Below are 16,159 nucleotides of genomic sequence, written 5' to 3'. Positions count from 1 at the left end.
TTGTTCCATGGTATTAGCGTTTAAAAATGACCACTTAAACAGATTGTTTTATGACCTGTAGGAACCTTCTACAGATTGATGGTGCCGTTAAAATTGTAAATATAAACTAAATAAGAATAAATATATCTTGACAGAAAAGAAAGTAGGGGTTATTTCCCAACACTATATTGGAGTTTTTCGGTACGAAAAAGCCTAGCCAAAAGACTAGCGTAATCTATTTTGTTATAAGTTGGGCCTTATATAAACTTAGTTATTTTTATTTCCCCCCTTACTAAGATATATTAAGTCTATCCAAATACAAATTATTATCTATATTTGAACTTTTATACAAAGTGTACTCTCCTTTTTAAATCAGATATTCATTACAGATTTAATGAAAATCACGCTCAAAGCTACAGTTTTTCGGACTAGCAACTGAAACAGAAAATAGGGCATTTGTCAAGATTAAAACAAATCTGATTTACATTGCACCAAGTTTAAACTCTCATCAAGATTGTCGAGTAGGAATTTTAAATCATCTGTGTACTCATCAGTCATTTTACCACCTCGTGAATAAGATTTTATGGAGTTGATAGAAAAACCAAAAGATGTCAGGTAACCTTAATTTGCTGTTTAATATTGATTGATGAAGTTTTTAGATTTTATTCTTATAATCTGTAATAAGGGTTTATATCTTTTACAATTTCAAGTTATTGTTGTTTATTGTTGTTTATATTATTAAAACAAAACGAGACTGCTTATTTATGTTTTAATAATTTTTAATTAGAATTGTTGGTAATACTAAATTAAGCTCATTATAAAACCTGTCACAGACGAGATTTGGATATAAAGAAGCAAACACCTGACAATCGAGTCTGCTGAGCTCGATCTGATTATAGGACGATAGTGATGCAGAGTGGAATGGACTGAAGATCACTGCTTACTAGAAAGGTAAAAAAGATTAATGGAATAGAACTTCAGAACATTTTAGGTTATATTAGTTTCTAGGGGATTTTTGAGAAAAATAGGAAGTTCTCAATAAACGAAATCTATAAACAGGATGAAAAATGCATTTTCAGGTGAACAGAAACAATGTATACCTTTAAATCTACTAGATGTAATTTTATGTTAGTAAAATAACAAGCAACAAGCTAACTAGTCAGAATATGGTACTTAGACTAGTTTAATATAGTGTAACAAAATTCAAGAACACATTTCTTTTATACAAATTCTAGAAAATTTAAACTACAGGAATTTACAATATTTTAACCTAAATAACCTTAAATGGAGCCCTCAAACAAGACGAACTACTAAAAAACTAGACATTATAGGTGAAAATAATAAAGTAAATAAACTTAACTAATCAACTACAAAACACAAGCAAAACAGTACAAAAACTATAAGAATAATTAACTTAAGAACTATAAGAATAATTGCATTTTTATAACAAGCCCCTTTCAAGTTTCACAGCACCGCCAGGATTAAATATCGGCCCCATCTTCTCAATGCTTCTGGAGCTTCGGTGACTTGCCTTCATCGATTATATAACCAGACTCTGTCCCCAGGATTAAAACCGGTAGAATTTACCTGTATGTAATAACGTGATTTCATTCTGTTACTTTCCGGGTGAAGTTTATCCAGAACTTGATCGTGGACCATATACAAGCGCTGTTGTAAATGATCGACGCACTCCTCAGGTTTTAGCCTTGTAGGACCTCCTAGTAGTAATGCCCAAAGATAAATAAAATTCATCACTAAAGGAAACTTTTGATGGGCTTTTTTCAGTAGACTCGTAGATAGAAGAACGGTATGCCAATAGAATTTGCTGTACAATTATCCCAGTTAGTTGACTTAGAGTTTACCAAAGTGGGTGTAAACTCTACAAATGGGTTTCAAATGCGCGACTAAGTCATTCTATCAGACTGGGGATGTAAAGAGGTTGTGCGGGTCTTGTTGATTCCCAGCAACTGGCATACTTGTTGGAATATTCGCGACTCAAAGTTCCTTCCTTGGTCTGAATGTATCTCTCTGGGGACACCAAATCGGTATGTCCCGTTCTGGAAGAGCACTTCAGCTACTGTAGTTGCTTCTTGCTTTGAAATGGAATAAACCTCGGCCACTTACTAAAGTAAAACCTTTCTCTGACCTTTGACAAGGTCTTACCAATACCAAAATGTCCTCCGTCAACACCGCCTTGAACAGCTTCAAGAACTTCTGGAATCCGTTTTCGAGGAAGGACTCTCAGATATGTCTTTTTTTCTCCATCTAGGCTCTTTCAGACACTTCTTAACAATCCATCTTCTATAACCGGCGAACTCCATTGAGACCAATAAGGTCTAAGTTTTAAGTCCGACTTTTAAATTTCTCGAAACTTCACACTGATCCTGGATTAAACCAGCTGCGTCCCACTCTTCAGGACTGTTTAAGTCAATATGATGACAAGAAAGTATCTCTGGATGTTATTTCAATTACTTTTTAAGAAAATATTTACAGCTTTCAATGTAAGATCTTCTGGCTAAAGGATCGGCGTTTTGGTGATATTCGCCTTTTCTATGTTCTATTGTAAAGTGATACTCTTGTAGTCATTGAATCCACATTGCTTTTCGTCCAGAGAAGCTTGTTCACTTCTAAGGATGAATCGGTGACCATACAAATATTTATGAAAATGTTCAATAGCTTTTACTGCTGCTCTCGCCTTTATATATTTGTGAAAGGACGGCTCCAATTCCAACATTGCTTGCATCTGTATCCAAAATGAAAATTGGTCCAGGAATCAGATACGTAAAAATTGGAGATGTGGACGGTGCTACTTTTAACCCTTAAAACGCTTCTTCAGCCTGCTGACCTAGTAAAGATCATTTTGTCCTCCGTGAGCTTATTCAGATGTTTTGCAAGGTTAGCGAAATTTCTTACAAATCTATATATATAAAAGAGTTTGTCCTGACTGACTGACTCATCATCGCAGAGCCCAAACTACAATAGCTAGAAACGTGAAATTTTGCCAACGGGTTCCCTTTATAATGTAGGCACCGGATAAAAACGGATTTTTCGAAATTCCACCGATAAGGGGTAAAAAATGAGAAAATTGTTACCCGTGACCTCGAGAACTAAGGGGGCGTGGCTTCGGAGTTTGAACGGAGACTGCCCGCACCAACGAGTCGCAGGCATCAACTTAAGAAAAAAAAATGAACCGCAACAATGTTTTTTTATAATGTAGGCTCCGGATACGAACGAACTTTTTGAAATTCCACCGACTAACACCCCTTGTGTCAGCGATATGATAAATATCGCATAGCGGCATAAAACGGATTAATAAATACGATTGAAAAAGTGCCTCTGTATTATTTATATTTTGGTAGACATAACAACAAGGCGGGTCCATGTGAGACTGATACCCGAGAGGTGACTCGACTCAGTCTTACCGCTCGCTCTGTATCTAACGAATCATTTTTAAGATTATTTGTGTCTTGGTTTTATAATAATTATATTATATTAATCGCGCCCCTTGACCTCAAGAAAAACGGCGTGGCAATTGTGGGTTGCATGTACTATCAATGAGGCGAGGCTTCGGATTTTATTTTTGTGTATTGTGGGTTGCATGTACAATCATTGAGCCGTAGCTTCCGATTTTATTTTTGTGTACTGTGGGTTGCATTTACTATTATCGATTCTTCGACTTTTCTTTTATTTTCATGCGAGCAACGCTGCGGGCATTCAGCTAGTCTTCTATAATAGGTACAAAGGCCCAGAAAGCTTCTAAACTGATATTCGTTAGTGGGTCGTGGCCAATTTTCGATTGCTTCTACTTTATCTGGATCAGTCTTAACACCAATGTCTGATATTCCATGACCGAACTTCTTTTTAAAATAAGCAAATTTTTTTACGTCTTAGTCTTTCGTAGCTTAATAAATACCTATTGGATACTGTTTAAATGATCTTCAAATATTTTTCCAGTATGATGACATTATCCAGATAAACTATGATTGAATGATTCCCAATTCATTCCACAGGGTACATACCAAAAAGTTTTCCCGAATCACCGAATAGTACTGCTTGAATCCTAGGAAAGGAAGGCCAAGGAATAAAAGGGTCAAGAAGAAGAAGAAGAAGTCATTCCACGTACCACAGTTTCCATAAGCCTTTTAAAGGTGGCTGCAGCATTATATGGTCCAAAGTACGTGACTGTAATCTGCCAGTTCCAGTCGAGAATGAAATTGGCAGTTTACAGTCTTTTCTGTATCTTCTTGATGCATTTTTACCTGACAGTATCCACTCTTCAGATCGAGCATTGAAAACCATTGTGAACCTGATAGCGCTTCCAGGGTGTTATCATTTCTTGGTAGGGGATAACTGTCTTTCTTGGGGATATCATTCAGTCGCTGATAGTCTACACGAAATTTGGTAGATTCGTCCTTTTGCTTTACTAGGACTCTGGCATAGTTCTATCACTTCTTGTGTCCTCATTTCTTGAATTATTAAGAAAACTTCACCTTGTTTAGCTATCGAAATACTTCGAGGTGCTTGTTCCATCGGAATATTGTCTCCAGGGTTAATTCTATGCTACACCAAATCAGTACATCCCAGGTCGTTATCGTGCAAGAAAATTACATTTTTTTTAGCAATTTACTACACTGGTCCATGATTAAATTGGCATAAAATTCTTCAAAAAGATTTTGTAAACATACAGCAAAAGATCTTCTTGTTATGCTACCTATGAGAATAATTGACGTATTCACATTTTCATAACAATTTCATAACTTTTGGATTAATAGCAAGTGCCATATGAGTATTCAGGTAGGTTTGACTTTTCTGAAAAATAAAAAGGCTTTTAACCAGTAAATTCTGAAAGATGAAAGTACTACAGAGCTGACTGCACTTTACTTAGAAATGCCAAAAAGACTAGGAAACCTGAACCTGAGTAGTTCAGAGTACACCACATTGTAGGAGATTCAGTAGAGACAGGTTAGTAGACAAATTATCAATACTCCCAGTCTATAAATATGATAATGAATACACTTTCAGATAATGATAGGTATTTAAGCTATATGAGAATACGGATACGATATTCCTACGAAATTAATGACAATCGGGATGATGTTTTTGCTTCATTTTTAAAATGCAGAAGAAACAATTGATAGGCAAAATAATTTAGGATCCATACGTATGTTTTTCGTCAAAGGTACTAAAAAACTGCTCATCAGGAATAAAATGTTAAAAGTAAACCTACTACTTCTATACTAATGTATAATAGCAGGTAAATAAAAAAATGCGCTCTACGAACTGGTGAGTAAATTAGAGAAATCTTTCAATGAACCAGTTCTACTTCTTGAAACTAAACACCTCTTTCATAATACATATTTCGTGGATATTTCGAATCCATGCAATGATATGACATTCATGTCCGCAATAATGTTTAAGAGGGATGTGTTTTATGATTAAACACAAAAACAACAAACGATTACCTAAAAAAAAAGACAAAAGTATAAAATGAAGTCTTTATGTCCCATGTTAAAGGTCAAAAGAACTCTTTTATTATTTTTTCCCATAGGTATAGTCACATCTTTCACGGTTTTCGGGTAATCAACGCTTAATGCATCTTAAATAGCTTACTTAAAACACTTTCACAGGTTTGTGCGATCAAAATAAGAAACTTGTTTAAAAAATGGTATTTTGTTTTTTTTTATTTAATGACCGCTTCATTAGAACGGTAAATAAGATGCTTTATATAAATAATTCCGTATACAATCTCTTAGAAACATTGAATTCTTCGTGAAAATACTTACTTCATTCCTTTTACCTGATGGCATGCTTAAAGAAAGTGTTACATCGTTCACCGCCATCGATTCACATTATTTTCTTTTGCTTCTTGATTATTATATAACTCAAAGGTTACATAATGATTACATTTGCCACTTTAACAATAATGTTAGTGCTGTTTGCTAACTACCAATTTAAAGATGTTAAATTCAGGAATGTATGTCTTTCACGCTATTGAAACTATAAATAGCCTGTATCCTATGCAAAAGTCGAAATTGCTAAGGTCAGTCGGTTAAATAAAAGGTTCAAATTAATTTCGCCTTAACCTGATGAGACGTAATAGAAGTTTATTTAACTTATAACAATAGAATAATAAATTCATATATTTAAAGTTCGTTAATGGTTGTTTTAGAAAATGTAGATCAAGAACATCTGTTATATAAGTACCTACTGATTTATATTTATAAGTCTGAGATGCATCACAATGCGAAAAAAGTTTGGTGAAAGTCTTACCAAACCTGATGTGTGGTAATCGGGTACATGTTTTAAATTAATAAATAAATGGTTTATATTACATACTTAAGCGATACATACGATATATGAATCTAGTAATGCTCAGTTAATATCTGCTCAGAGATTTATTTCCTTAAATTTTCATAGTTCCTAAACAAAGCAAGAAAAACAAATTATAAATATTCTAGATGAAATGATATTTTAAAAGTTTGAAAAAAGAATGATTAAAATAGAACGAAGCCTAAGAGGATAGATAAATACGCCTGGAGTACAAAGAAAATAAAAACAAAAAATACTTTATTTTTTTATGCTGACCCCCCAACTCTAAACTCTCAGGAACGCTAACGTAATAATGCATGAAATTGTATATATAATCTTTAGTGACTATGTTGTACACTTTCAAACAATAACTGTTTTACTCATACTACATACTATCGTGCGTAGAGGTGACAAATAATACTCTCAATCAGAAATTCATGAAACTGATTTTATGAAGAAAAATAAACCTAAATCCTAAACTTTTATAACTTTTGAGCTACAGGAAAAATGTTTTCTTATTTTAATTGAGGTTGCTTTGAATACTTTCCTTAAATGTGCCTAATTATCACTTCTACAATGTCAATAGCATTAAATCAATTTTATTATTTTAGTAATTTTTAGATTTCGGACCCAATTAAAAATAATATGAATAATGGAATATTTTATTTAAAATTAACTCGAAAGCAAATTTATTTTTCATATAAATAACAAAAACAAAATTCTCTTCAATCTTTCTGTGAGTATTCTTTTTTATTGAAGTTTAACATAACGCCGCGAGGTGACAGCGTTGCCATACATGTTTCTTGATTAAAGGATTTGTTATTCCTTCCATATGAATTTCTTTCGTGTGTTGGGCTCAGTTGTATTGAATTGGGATGTTGTGGGTTTGGTTAGATCGAGTTGAATTAATGAAACATACGGGTTAGAATGGGATGGGATGGGTTGGTTGGAATTGCTTGAGTTGGAGTGCTTTGGATACTAAGGTTGTATTTGTGGAACCGGGAGATGAAAAAATGCAGGAAAGGTTTCAAAATATATTCAAATATAAATATATATATATATAGGTGTAAGTACCCAGAACTTTTAGAAATGGACGGAGAATACAGCTCTCTATACAGGTCGACGAGATTTAGGACCAGCAGTGGGGAAATAAAGAACGTGGAGCATCAAGTGGTCAAAATCATACTAAATGGCGATCAAAGCAGGTTATGGGACAATCAAGGAACAAAACATTGATTCCAAATGCATAGCGCTACACCATATCAAAGCAATAAACCTTACAACACTTCTTAACAGAGGCAGTGTTTCGCGGTATAAGTATTAACATACTTATATACACCACATCTTGTAATATAATACGAACAATTAAGCAAAAAAAAAAGATAGATCAATCCTTATTGTAACAGATAGAAAAGAGGAAGAAGCTCTAGCTATTCAAAAAGCAATATAAAAGAAACTATCAAAGAAAGCAGAAATTCGTATCAAAGGGATAATGACGGCGGGAAGTGCTCCGCAACCATACATATTAAGGGAATGGACGCAACAACTAGAAGATAGGCTGGATAACCTTAAAGAAAATGAGTATAGGTTAGGAGAAGCTAGACCAAATACAGGAAATACTCTAGTGTTATCATGTTCGCTGAGCAACGCAAACGCTTCCAAATTCCTGCAAAACGAAAAAATAAGAATAGTCACTGTCAACTGCTCCATGGAAAAGCGTCTAACAATAGCTAGATGCAAGAGGTGCTGGGCGTACAACCATTAGACCAAGGACTGCAACGGAATGGACAGGACGACCTCCTGCTTAAAATGCAGAGCTGCAGACCTTACCGTCACTAACTGTCAAAGGGAAGAAGAGTGCCCTCTGTGCATGGAGTCCGGATCTAGAGCGGGATCTGGAAAATGTACCTTATATAAAAAGGCCCTCAACATGCAAAGACAAGAACTAGAGAATGTGATAAGCAACGAAATGGTATGCAATAACACGTCTGTAATTTTAGTATAGTTTACTATTTTTATTATTTACCAAAATGAATCTTAATATCTTACAAATTAATACAAATAACAGTAGTACCGTTTACGATATAACAATTCTGCAGGCCATAAAGAGGCAATACGACTTCATAACTGTAACCGAGCCGAATAAAAGAAAATATCAAGAAAAAAGCAACATATACATGAATGAGAATAACACAGCCGCCATCATTAGCGTAAGCGAAAAACATCCAGTGATAAAATTTAATCAAAGTGAATGCTTCATATACAGTGCGAACGTAAAGGTTGGAATAAATTCATTTAAAATTCAGGGGTATGTTCAAAAAAAAAAACGCTCGGACATGTCGATTTTTATTTCATTATATTCATATTTCATTTTATTTCACTCAAAATTATGGATGTCAACAAATTGTGACAAGTTAACAATCAAAAACACCAACCACAAATGTAAATAACCAAACAATAACTGATAGGTTGCTTGATATAAATAACTCTTCCAAAAATAGCCTTTTATTGTGTTCAATCGTCAACGGTCGAGTTTAGGTATAGGACATGGTACATGAAATGTACTTAGAATTTGATGTAGAACCTAAATCTAAAATAAAAAATAGGTGTTTACATTTAAAAAAATTACGTTGATGACCGTAACTTATTTTTGGGCCACCCTGTATACATAAAATTATAGTAAGAAAACCCGCAGTTAAAAATAAAAATCGACATGTCCGAGCGTTTTTTTTTTGAACATACCACTGAATTTTAAATGAATTTATTCCAACCTTTACGTTCGCACTGTATATCGAAACCAAGGAGTTTATATATATATGTATTATATGGTGCAAATATTTGTCCTAACCGGCATTATACAAAATTAGCCTATCAGAAGTAGAATTTGATATAAGAAGAAATGTTCGGGGAAAGAAAATTATAGTCACGGAGAATTTCAACGCAAAAAATTCTTACTGGGTCGGAGACATTACTGACAAGAGGGGACGATTCCTTCTTGAATGGATTCAAGCCCTCGAACTATATGTACTAAATGACGGAACCTTACCTACTATCGTCAGATGGATTGGCTCCTCCCACATAGATCTCACTATGGTGTGCGCCAAATATATACATAATAACCTCAAATGGAATGTCATATTTGTCATGAATGTCACCAACAATGAGCGACCACAACTTTATTACACTAGAAATAGAACCTGGGAGTCCCAGACGCACTCCAAAATATAAAAACGGGTACACAAATTTCAAAAAAATGGACACAGAATTAAAAAAAAAACTCAGAAGTTCGAAAAACATCTATAATTATCAACAAATAATAAAACAAGCTTACAAGCAAAGCACCCCTAGAGTGAGATGTACGGACTTTCAAATGCCTTATTGGTGGACAGAAGAGGTAGAGCAGAAGTACATCTATACTATACAAACTATACAAACTATACAAATAAGCAAAGAAACAGCTGAAACGGACAATAACCCAAGTAAAGAAAAGAGCATGGAAAAACACTTGTAATAAACTAGACCACGATATCTTTGGTCAGGCCTACAAAATCGTAATGTCCCAACTAAAACAACGGATTCCCAAAACCATGCTGCTGCCGGATGAAAAAGTCCAGATTTTCAAGGAACTGTTTATGATACCTGAAAAAAAAGTGACAACCTCAGTGATAAAATAAGTTTAAGGAACGAAACGACTTTTGATAATACCTATAAAAATCTTTCTAACGAAGAAGTTCTGGAAGCAACATCGAAACTAAAACCAAAAAAGCACCAGGACCCGATAGCATCTCTCCCGAATTAATTAAATTTCTTGTCAAGGAAAATATAAAATACTTCAAAGATTTTTTTAATAACATACTCCTCGCGGGAACATTTTTTTCAGAATGGAAACGAACAAAACTAATTCTTATCGAGAAGCCAAAAAAAGACCCTTCAGAAGCAACAAAATACAGACCAATTTGTCTCATTAACTCTGTAGCCAAGATAATGGAAAATCTAATCAAAACACGACTTCTTAATAAAATAGACAGAAGGGGTGGCTTTAGTCAAACACAATTCGGGTTCATGAAAGGCAAATCAACAATTCACGCAATCAAAAAAATCCAAGATATTGCTAGCCAAAGACCAAATATGTATCATGCTCTTATCCTAATTGATGTAAAAAATGCCTTTAATAGTGCTTCTTGGCTGTTAATTCTAAAATCATTAAAGGAAAAAATATCAGTCCATACCTAATTAAAATAATTGACTCCTACCTCAGCAACAGAATAATCATTATTGATAAAAACATTGAAAAAAAATAGGAGGAGGAGTATCACAAGGTGTTGGTACTCTGAAACGTCCTATATGACGGGATTATGAGAGTATTCTTACCAGAGGATGTCCAAATTATTTGCTATGCAGACGACTTGGTACTAATTGTCTCCACAAAAAATCACCTGGAGCTCATCTGGGCTGTGGATGAAATTAAGTTTCTACATAAGCATTTGGCATTGCATCAGAGATGTTGCAAGCAAACAAATGATCGCCCCTAGTTCGATGGCAATGCTAATTCTAGCCTTTTAATGTTCTAAGGATAAACGTATTTTATGAGATGAAGGTTAAATTACAAAAAAAATGCAGAAGCAGAAAGAAAAAGATTAGGTAAAAGTAGATTTAAAAAATAAAGAATACTTGCAAATAAAAACGTCTGCATGTTTTTATTTAATATTGCATGTTTTACATAAAAACATGCAGACGTTTTTCGATTCACAAGAACCATGACTGCTTGGAATTTATTCAAGAAGAGCTAACTGTGAATCAAAAATTATTACTTAGACGCAATCCCAAGGTTTTCTTCTTTAAGAATTATAACCTTTGATCGAAAATTTATTAATTTCCTCACGATCTAGCAAAATGATGCGGAAACCATTTGGTTTTGGTTTAAAAAATCACAGTCGCAGAATTGGGAACATCTCCTTATTCACCAGATTTAGTACTTTGTGACATAAGTTTCTACATAAGCATTTGGCATTATTGCATCAGAGATGTTGCAAGCAAGCAAATTATCGCCTCTAGTTCCATGGCAATGCTAGTTCTAGCCTTTTAATGTTCTAAGGATAAACTTATTTTATAAGATAAAGGTTAAATTACTAAAAAAGTGCAAAAGGAGAAAGAAAAAGATTAGGTAAAAGTAGATTTAAAAAATAGAAAATACTTATTCATGAACTTCTAATTTAAACATTATAAAATATCGAGTGCACTGTCATTAAGTATGTAATGTGACTACATTACATTCCAGACGACAGACCTATAACTCAAAAACTTTTTCAATGACTAACCTGCAGACCATCACGTATACCACAAGGGATTAGCAAATATCCTAAAATATCTATTACCAAAAGAAAAGAATTTTCTTTTCCTGCTCTTATGAAATAGGTAACGTATACGAAGAACATATAAAATACATTCTTCGCACGAATGCGCCAAGCGATATTTTCGCTCTACTTTCGCTAACTTCTTTTGTCGGCGCGGCGCACCTTCCCCAAAGTCTAGGTTTAGTGTTTGGGTGAAAATCCCCCACTCGGAGGACCAACTCTCCAGATCGTGGTGTCGCGAAGAATCGAAGAAAGAACCACCCAAAATCAGTCTTTACCGACGTCTTCTACTTTTACTTTCGTTCTATATGCACGGGTTGATCCAATTTTTATGTTAGTGATTTATTTTTATTAATTCACTTATATTTTCTTATTAGGAACTATTCATTTTTTTAATTTTATATATTTTTAGGGTGAAGTGTTTTTTTTTTTCTATGAAAAAAGCAGTTGCCTTCAATCCGAGTTTTTCTTTAAATTGAAGTGTTGGTTTAGTGATTTTTTAGAAAAAAGTTTCAAAGGTAAGATCGTTATTTTTTTCACAAGCAACACACGCTTTTCTTTAGGTTTAATAGAAATCTTGTTATATTTTGGACTACACCTAAATTTGTTATTAAAAAAATTACCTAAATTGTTTTTATTTCCAACTAAAATGAGTTGATTGTTTTTTTTTTTTGAATGATTCAATGAATAGGTTTATTACCAGAAAATATTTTTGTATAAAATAATTTGTTTCAAGGACCTACAACTATTAGTAAAGACTCAATGAGTGACATAAAGTATGACATTGAAAGGCATTAAAGGCGACTTCGACCCTACTTGGAAAACATTGCCTTTCATTTCTTAAACTGTGATTTAGTACTTTATGTCTTATATTTACAAGTCAAATCTTATTCAATATAGGAGCTTTTAAGAATGGTCTTAAAATAGCTTCTTGCTTGAAATGCTTTCTCAATGTGTAACATAGCGTCAAGGTTATTAGACCAAAATATGACCTTCTGACAAGATGATATATTTCACAAGACTTAAGACCACATAGGTTAAGATCCAGCTTTAAGCACTAACGATTATAACTTGGCCACTAAAATAAAAGTGATCTATGCTTTATTGGGAGAAATTACTGGCAAAATCAAACATTTGGTGGCTAAACCGAAAACACGTTGTCAGGCTCCGACGCCACATGAATGCATGCGGGAAAACGAGACTGTAGACTACATCCAATGCGGAAGTCATACACCATCGTCTGCCACCATCAAGCTTATCCACTGGAAGCGCTTAGACTCTTTTTCTTACTTGTTCCATAATTGTTTCAATATCCTCGATATTATTTGTTTATTTTGTCTAGTCTTTGAATGTTGCATTTCTTAATCTCAACAGTACATTCTAACTAAGTTTTTGTTAATATCGCTCGAGTTTATATGATGAAGGAACCAACTAATTATCATTTCTGGGACATTTCTACCCACGCTTTATAATTTCATAATTTTTTGAGTTTTTCTCAATTTTCAGCTTGTTTGGACAAAACTCAGCTTTCTTTGTTATTTTTTTAGGAATAACAGAAATAGTAAATATTTCTTCTCTAAATGATTTCAATGATCATGCGTAAAGTTCGGCGGTGATCCCCACTATGACGTGACACAAAATAAGCAAATACCAAGTCTCTAGTTTTCAAAATTCGACATGTCAGGTACCAAATTTCAGATCTTTCTGGAATTTTCAGGCTAGCAGTTTGTTTACGTTATAATGAGTTTAGGTAAGAACAAAACTATAAAAATTTTCTTATTTCCAAACTGTGAATTATTGATGTATTTAAAATTATTCTAGAGCTTTATCATATGGTCAGCACTTTTAGAGCAACATTTTCTTGCACAAACCATGATTTTAATACTAGTGTGACTCTATTTTACTACTACTCTTTCTACTCACTAGTCAGAATTTTAATTTCTCCCTGCTAATTCCTCGGTCCAACCTAGTAAAATAATCAATAGTTTATAAGTTTTAAAAAAATCAAATCGGTCCATCATCCTATTTTAATCCGGAAATTGGAAGCTGCTGGTATTGGTGGTCGTATGTTGATGTGGACTCAGAGTTAGCTTAGAGATCGCACTCAAATAGTAAGGGTATACAATTTAAAATTTGAAGAAATCACTGTGCCTTCAGGTGTTCCTCAGGGATCCCATCTGGGTCTCCTTTTATTTAATGTCTTTATTAACGACATTTCTAATAAGACGTGGTATCAATGTAATGGTAGGAAGTTGAATACATCAAGTGTCATTTTCTCTATTTCTAAAAGAATTAACAACTCCGCATTGAGTAGAGTGCCCTTTATTGTAGACTCAGGAGTAACAATTGATTGCTCGCTATCTTTTGTAGAACACATTGATAAAATGATATCCAAGGCTCTAAGAGTGTTAGGATTTGTAAAATCTTGTACTGTTGATTTTATTGATTCTTTATCTGTTCAAGTCAAATATAAAGTTCTTAAAATCTCTAAAAATATATTGTTCCTTAATTAGACCTATTATTCATTACAGTTCCTTTGTATGGAATCCCGCTTATACTTATTATATTCACAGAATTGAACACGTACAAAGAAAGATTTTACGTTTTATGGCCTTCAAGTTTGATATTATATCTAGAGGGCTTTGTTTAGGAGTAAAGATCTCTTCATGAGCCTTTTTCTCTGCTGACTCTAAAAAAAGGAAGAAGCTGATTAAAAAAATGTTTTTATAAGTTATTAACTCTCAGGTCGATAGTCCCCTACTGTTGCCTTCCATAAGACTTACTATTACAACAAAGCAAACGAAATATGTTCAAACTGGTAATCAACCCTATAGATACACTAATCTGGGCTTAAACTTATTCATTTTAAGATACTCTAAATTAGCGACTTCTCTTCCTATACAGTGCTTTCATTTCAAAACGATCCACCCTTAATAACTTTCTTAAAAAAAAGAAAACACGTCAAATTAGATATACAGGGGGACGTTTAATTATGCATTTACTGAAGTTCTGTCAATCACCTCCTTACCTCCAGCTAACCTCACTTTAATATGTCAAACGGGAACCCCTATCGTGTGATACATCATAGTAAGGAGCGTAAAATTCTCTATTCAACGGTACCAAAAAAAAAAATGAAATCGGTAAATGTGTAAGCAAATAGTTAGCGAAAATGTCTAGAAATAATGAATATTTTATTTACGCCAAACTTTGGTATGTCAAATGGCTACCCCATAATGTTTAATTAAATAATTTTTTTAAATTTTCATATGTTTTTTTTTTGCCATTTTTACAATGTTTTACCAAAATCCTCGCAAATAATATAGATCCACGCAGAAGTCGAATTACAAGCTATTTCTTTTGTTTTCCTTGAGTATCAATAAATTACCGAGACTTTCTGTAATCTTAACCTTGAGCTTTTATTTACTTTTATAATTTTTTCTCTCACAATTTAAGTGTTTACAACTTTTATTGAGTGAAGTGAGTTACAAGCATTTAACACAAATAACCACTATAAAGTATAGAACGGTTTTTACTATTACAAAAAATAATGTAGCCCTATTGGGCAGTAGAACTTATACACAATGTAACACTTTACGCTTAATGTTTTTATCGCCAATCAAAATAACTTGATTCTTTTTCTGAATGATTCTTATATTTATAACCAGAGAAATATTGCATTGAAAGACAATGAAGGCGACTTGGATCGCATTTGGATATCATCACTCTTCATCTTACAATATGAGAGCTTGATTTACAAACAGTGCATCGAAAATTCTCATTTTATTCACATGCAGCCTCAAATGTGCTTTTCGCTTGATGTTTGATGTAGGCTTTTGGACAAATAGTTATTCCATATTCCAGTCCATATTTTATTGATGGAAAATTTAAGTGAACCTCAAATATTTAAGGTGATATCAACAAAATGATACAGGTCTGCACATCCTGTAGTAGTAAAAAAATATCTCGATGAAAGGTTCGACTGACCCTAACTAATAAAAAGGGTTTCCCGGCCGCGTATTTACATACTATACTACAGCACAGAGCACCATAAAACTTGGCGGCTCTGCACTGAAGTATAATATGTAGTTGAGAAAAGCGCTTATTTATCACTACATAATATACTACGCTACAGAGCATTAGAAAGAAAAATGTTTTTATGTGATTTGTTTGGTTCTGTAAAATTGGTAGTAACAGAGTGAATAAATGTGTAATTATTTATGTTATTATTATTATTGGTTTTTGTTTAATTTTTGTTGATGATTTTAATATACAAGATAAGGCATGTTAAAATATTTAATGAATACAATGCTACTTTAAAATTTAAAAACAATGTTGTGAAGGTGTGTTGTATTTTGGGTTTTAGAATTTCGATAGTGCTTTGTTTTCAAGTTAGGTTTTTTATTTTTATGTATATGAATACAAAGTATGTATCTAAATAAATACATGAAAATTGTTAGATTTTAATAAGGTGCTACCTATACTTTAGTTTAGATTTGAAATTTAAAGGGCCTATTGAA

At 33.3% G+C, this 16,159-nt stretch overlaps 2 protein-coding genes across 2 annotated transcripts in view; one reads left to right on the top strand and one right to left on the bottom strand.

The window, feature by feature from the left end:
• LOC126740428 (flotillin-2) overlaps positions 1-16,159 on the bottom strand; it is a 512,088-nt gene that overhangs the window by 292,022 nt on the left and 203,907 nt on the right. The window lies entirely within an intron of this gene.
• LOC126740425 (glucose dehydrogenase [FAD, quinone]) overlaps positions 11,842-16,159 on the top strand; it is a 28,612-nt gene continuing 24,294 nt past the window's right edge. The window contains exons 1-2 of the mRNA XM_050446448.1: positions 11,842-11,975; positions 12,055-12,160. The gene's annotated coding sequence lies outside the window, so the exon portion shown is untranslated. The remainder of the gene's footprint in view (positions 11,976-12,054; positions 12,161-16,159) is intronic.

This window comes from Anthonomus grandis, chromosome 9 (assembly GCF_022605725.1).
Source record: "Anthonomus grandis grandis chromosome 9, icAntGran1.3, whole genome shotgun sequence".
In the NCBI taxonomy this organism is placed as follows: domain Eukaryota; kingdom Metazoa; phylum Arthropoda; class Insecta; order Coleoptera; family Curculionidae; genus Anthonomus; species Anthonomus grandis.
This window is presented reverse-complemented; position numbering and strand designations above follow the sequence as displayed.